The sequence below is a fragment of the Camelina sativa genome, chromosome 2 (assembly GCF_030686135.1).
Source record: "Camelina sativa cultivar CO46 ecotype springtype chromosome 2, ASM3068613v1".
NCBI lineage: Eukaryota > Viridiplantae > Streptophyta > Magnoliopsida > Brassicales > Brassicaceae > Camelina > Camelina sativa.
The window spans coordinates 21,427,941-21,434,481 of record NC_141881.1 but is presented as its reverse complement, the minus strand read 5'-3'; the positions used below and the strand labels follow the sequence as shown (position 1 = coordinate 21,434,481).

The 6,541-nt window shown below is 30.9% G+C and overlaps 1 long non-coding RNA gene across 2 annotated transcripts; it reads left to right on the top strand.

The window, feature by feature from the left end:
- LOC147948993 (uncharacterized) lies at positions 1-4,581 on the top strand. 2 transcript variants are annotated; one of them, XR_015581521.1, is made up of 3 exons: positions 1-313; positions 2,823-2,920; positions 3,967-4,581. It is a non-coding gene; the product is annotated as an uncharacterized LOC147948993 (long non-coding RNA). The 2 variants fall into 2 exon arrangements; XR_015581528.1 differs by lacking the exon at positions 2,823-2,920.
- Positions 4,582-6,541: the final 1,960 nt, after the last annotated feature.

Here is a 6,541-nt window from a genome sequence, read left to right as displayed (position 1 = left end):
ACACTTGAATTTCTTATTTCACAGATTTGACATTTGATCCTCGGAAATGACTTCGCCGTCTTCTACTTCCATGCCACCGTTGATGAAAGGCGGAGAGCCGAAACCAGGCGGATCTTCTGACGGATTTGACGTCTTCGATTCCGCAACATCTCAGCGTGACTGAGATACTAGACAACGCTCAGAAGGTGTGCAGACCGTGGCGACATGTCTCTAAAGACCCATCGATGTGGCATAAGATCTACATCACCTCAAACCAAAGGTGATCGATCTTGTGGCCATGTCAGATCACTATTGGGCACAAGATCGCCGACAGGTACTCTTTTAATTCTATCCTTAACAGTCGCAAGCAAATCTAGTACTATCGTTGGTTTAAGTGATAAGATATGTGTGTCGGGTGAGATTGTTAGATTATATGTTTTCAACTTGTTACCAGTGTTCTAAATTGCTTTAGCGCTAGTCGTGTATATATTTTAAGAATATTTAAAGAAAAATTAAATCCTAAGCCAAAACATAACGTACTTGTTTAATTCCTAAGTAAAAACATTTAAATCCTAAGTCAAAAATTCAAAATGATGATAGAAGAAAAGTTTTTAAAAGAAAAGCCATATAAAAAATGATAATAATGAAAAAAATAAAATCTGAATTTTTTTAAATCCAAAACCAAAACATAACGTACTTGTTTAATTCCTTGTAAGTACAAAAAATCAAACTCGGTCAACATGATTTGAATTTAAAGGAATTCTAGACTTGTATATGAAATGCATCTTACAAAGTCAAGTAATCTGAGAAACAATTAGACTTGTAATTAATGTGCTCTGAAATTAACATTCGAGGGATTTGCTCAAGCAGTTGTGAAACTTCCACTGCTTAAAGACCTGAGGTTTCAGAAATTTAATTATTAGGAGAGTCTCTAAAACTTGCATGCATGTCTTGTTCAAATCTGAATACATTGATGCTAAACCGCACGCACTCTCCCGTTAATTATAATAATAATGATGACGCAACAGTCAGTTTTGCAGTCTTGGAAATTCATATTCAAATATGTGAATGAGGGCATAAAAATGGATTTAAACTACATAACTCCTATTGGGAAGAAGTTATAGACGCACACACACTGAGATTGCAGTCTTCATTGAAGCCTATTAGAGTTACAATAATGCGCAGTTTGGAGATTTCAATTTTACAGTCCCAAAGAATATGGAAGACATTATCCCTAGTGATATACTTGTCGGAACCCCCAAACCATCCAAATAAATCTTTTGTCTTTAAGCTTCTAATATTGTTCTCGGAGTAATCATGAATTTCTATGTTCTAGCTGGTTTAATCTTTTGAAGGGGGCTAGATTGGAATTATGATTTGAGAATGTTTTTTTATACCCATTGGTTTGACTTTGATTGGATTGTGAACATAATGAAAAGAGAAGAAAAATGTCATTCTTCATTATATAATAACAAACTCAATCATAGTCAAAGAGATGGGTCTAAAAAGCATTCTAAAGTCATAAATCCAAGCTAGTCCCATTCAAAAGACTGAACCAGCTAGTACTTAGACATCCCTGATCACACAGAGAACAACTTCAACATTGTAAGAAGCTTACATACTCAGAAGTTTTCTTTGGATGGGTTAGGGGTCCTGACAAAGATACCACTAAGACAGTGTCTTCCATCACCTTTGGGACTGTGAAACTGAAATCTCCGAGCGGTGCATTATTGTAATCCCCATTGGCATCAATGAAGGCTACAATTTTACTGCACGTCTTGACGTTCTTCCATGTAGGAGTTATGTAGTACGCATCCATTTTTATGACCTCATTCACATATTTGAATTTGAGTTTCCAAGACAATAAACTAATAACTAGATAGTTATCCGTGCTGTACATCACGGGGAAGCGTAAATGTTACTGTAATTTGTTAGTTATAAAATTATAATAGAAGTTTTATTTGAGTTACTATATACATTTTATAATATTTTACATGTAATTTACTTAGTTTCATACTCTTATTTCAACTCGTCTTCGGTATATGATACAATGTTCAAATCCGTGAATCATATAAATTTGGTCAATTCCAGAAAATAAAACAAAATCCGTATTGAAACGCGGTCGTGTTTAGAAATCTCGATTTAACTTTTTGATTTTTTAGTTATATATACTATGATGAATAAAATATAATATTTGTAATTTCTTAAATTTTAATAAAATGTCACTGCGTTGAATTGCAGTGCAAAAAAATGTTTAATAAATTAGATCTAATATTTTATATTTTAAAACATAAGCAATGTTGTATCTTAGTTTTAAAATATACCATTATTAAAAGATTTAGGGATGCATATATTTAATCTTAGTTTTATAAATAAAATTAAGTTTTATAATTATTCTAAATAGTTTGTTATAGTTTCTTAAAGTTTTTGAAACAATAAATAGAATCTGTTAAATAATTTCAAAAATATTATTTTATTATTTTATAAACCAATATAAACTTTTCTTTGGTTACTTATTAAATTAATTAAAATACAACAATTTTTTTTGTAATATGTCACATGATAGTAGGATTAAACTTTTAACAACATTGTTTAAATAAGCATATAGAGATATTCCTTTGGTGAACTATCTGCGTACCATTCTTCCATGTAAAGTTTATTTTGCACTTTACTCTACATTCTTGAGATTGACCTGGTGTTGAACCCCCTAACCCGAGAAGACTTTGTTAACAGTTACTCATCAACGATACATATTCCAAGTGGTGATGTTCATTACATAATCTTAAAGCATCTGTATATATCACCGCATGTAAGCATATAAACTAGTTTCAATATTTATGTAGACTTTCATACGCGGGGAGAGCAGAGAGTGAGCTTTGCGTGACCGCTTGAGAATGCAAAGCCAGACTATAAAAACACTTTGCCGTGTTTACATATTGAGGTTCCATTTTTTTGTTTTATCTTCTAGTTGATTAATATATTAAATTAAACAAGCAACTCCATGTAGTTGTGAACAAAATGAAAAGAAAATAAAATAAAATGTCATCCTTCATTATATAACACAACTCAATCAGAGGCAAAGCAATGGGTTTAAAAAACATTCTAAAGTCATATGTCCAACTCCAACCTAACCTCCTTTAAAAGACTAAAGCAGTTATAATCTTGAGATCCACTAGAAGTCTAGAACAACTTCGAGAACAACTTTTGTCTCATAATTTTTCCTTGGATGGCTTGGGGGTCCTGACATGTATACCACTAGGGACAATGCCTTCCATCACCTTTAAGACTGTAAAATTTAAATCTCCAAACGGTGCATTATTATAATCATGATTGCTCATAAAGGCTGCACGTCTTGAACTTCTTCCTAATAGGAGTTATGTAGTACACATCCATTTTTAAGTAGGGGATTGGATCAGTGTAAAGAATGTAATGATGACAATTGACAAGTTGTATTGACATAATATGTGTCTATGGTCTTTTACCTTGGAGTAGCGTTAGACCATCTCCATTGATCATACGCCAATGGATGTCAAACTAATAAAAACCAAAAAATAATAAAAAGTTGAGGAGAGAGAGACACACGAAAGAAATTAGCAAAATTGAAAACGAAAGTTTGAAAAGAGACTATTTTTAGATGCAATGCAAAGGTACTAAAAGGGACACATAGCTTGCAACCTAATCAAATTCTTTAACAAGCCAACAGCTAGCAGAAAAAACATATACACAAAAGCCTAATTAGTGCTTGAACAATTTGTGGAGATATCCATCAAATATGAGATAAAGCTGGTAATGATTGTTAGATGAGCAGCAACCACCAAGTACCATAAGAAAGACTGAAACTGCAATATTTGCTTGTGGCTCAGAGCCTAATATCTAAAATCATCTAATTTAGCGACCAGCATATCAACCTTTTAAATCATCTAACGCGATCACAAGTATAATTTCTAAACTTTACTTTGTGGTTTTTGTCATTTTTCGATATTATAGGTGTCTGTGATGAATGCATAGGGTTCTTAATGCATAGGGTTCGACTCCACAGCTACTCATTGCTTCGTTACCCCAAAGTGTGCTGAGAGGGGCAACATTCATAGAGATCCCATAGAGCAGTTCAGGAGCGTTAAGATTGCTGGAGGCGGGATGATCCAGGTCCATGGACGTGCGAGAGTAGGGATATTCAGGTGGCTGGGGAGTCAATGCCGGCAAACCTGGTTATTAGTCCAGTGAAGTTGTATGATGTGATTTTGGGCATGGATTGGTTACACCTGTATGGAGTACATTTGGATTGTCATCAGGGTAGAGTTGTATTTGAGAGGCCTGGAGTGAGGAGTTGGTTTTATGAGAGAGTGAGGCCAACCTTGGGGAGTCTGGTTATATCAGCTGTGCAGGCAGAGAAGATGAACAGGAAGGGTCGGGAGGTGTATTTGGCTACGATATTGATGACGGAGTCTGTAGGACAGGTTGCTGTGGGTGAAATCTCTATGGTTCGGGAATTTGAAAATGTTTTTCAGTTGTTGCAGGAGTTACCACCATCTTGATTTGATCCTTTTACGATTGAGTTGTAACCAGAAACTATGCCATTGTCCAAAGTACCCTTCCTCACCATTGACTAGTAACCCATAACACCAACTTTGGCTGCACGACGAACAAATATAATTTTCTAGTACTGTAGATTTTAAAAATCCTTGCAGAACAAATATAATTTTCTAGTAGATTTTAAAAATCCTTGCAGAATAAATATACATCAAAACAAAAATTACATCGACGTTTCACTATAGAAAAAGATTGTAAAATATAAACAAATAAATAAATTTTATCTCTCATTTGTTTTCCAATACACAACTTTTTTATATTCCTTATATATTATTAGAGAAGCACACTTTTGAAAAAGCTATTGTGTCACCGCCAGAGAGATCTGTGTACCTTTTAGAAAAATATTCTTAAATTTTCTACTTAATTACATTGACATGCCATTATATATATTTTTAAAATTAATTGAATAATAATTAGATATATCATCATTGTTCACACAAATATAAAAATCACATATTAAAACTAGTTAAATAATTACATACTATTTTAAGGCAAAATTTCACTAAAATTTACTTACAAATATATATACAAGTCAAAGTTATGTTGATTTCTTAAAATCAATATAAGTTAAACATTCGAAAAAGGCTATAAAAACATATCAATTAATATAAAGTTAATAAAAATAAAGAATATATAACTTATTAAACATATAACTTATTAACGTAATCATATAAAAATGAAATGTTATTTTTTATGTTAGTATTATTACCATAATAATTTTAATAACAAGCTTTTAATAGTTATTATAATTGATTATAAAAAAAAAGTATATTACCCTTAAATTATCTCCAACTCATTAACAGAAACTTAATTCCCAATAAATATCAATTTATATATAGATGAATAAATATAAAAATGACAACAAATTAGGGATATCATGATGTATGATTATTTATATATATATATATATATATATATATATATATCTAAGTATGTAAACTAATTAATCTCAATATTTAGTGTGATTATTCATTAAAATTGAAAATATTAATAACCGAATAGGAATATATGTTCTAATCACGCAATTTAAATATATTATGATTTTTTACACGAAAAATGCAGCTTTGAATAAATAAATAAAAAACTTTATTACATATTATATTTAACACAAATATATATTAGTTTTATGATAATAATTTTACGTATAATAATTTTCTTTAAATCGATTTATCCCGCACTATGTGTGGGTTGTTACCTAGTCATGTATTATTTGCATAGTTAAATCGAGTAGCTTATTTAATAATCTTAATGTAGTTATAGATTTCATTTTTATTTATGTCAGCTCATAATGATTATATAACTATTGCTTTTTCATAGGCATCATTTAGGAAAATAAAATTAAATACGACGGTAACTTATTAGACTACTTACAATGGTGTATTTTTAAGCTGTTGAATAAAAAATTCAACAGTTGAAGCAATGCAATGGGGTGTTGTAAAAAAGAAAAGAGATGAGGTGGAGACAACACAGTTGAAAACATTTAACTCCGTTGAAACCCAAAAGTAGTGGGTTGGCTCGCCATGTGGCACATTGTGAATGGTTTACTTTTTTAATTATAAAATAATATTTAGAAGAAACATGTTTTGTTTCTATTGGATGGTTAGATTTCAAATACTCTCTCCGTTTCAAAATATAGGATGTTTTAGGGAAAACACGCATATTAAGAAATAGTTACTTTTAAAAAGTTTAACCAATCATAAACAAGTCTGCATAATATAAAATATAAATTTAATCTAAAAGTTGCATAGAAAGTTGGAAACATGCTATATTATAAAACAAAAATATTTCTCTAAACATCCTATATTATGAACCGGAGGGAGTATTTTTTACCCAACCCAATTATTTGAGATCAATTATCTTATAGAATACCAAAATTTATTTTATTATTTTTATACCAAAATTTATCATTTTTCATTCTCTATAAATAAAGATTTGTTTCATTTAATTTGGACACAAAAAAAAAACTCATAAC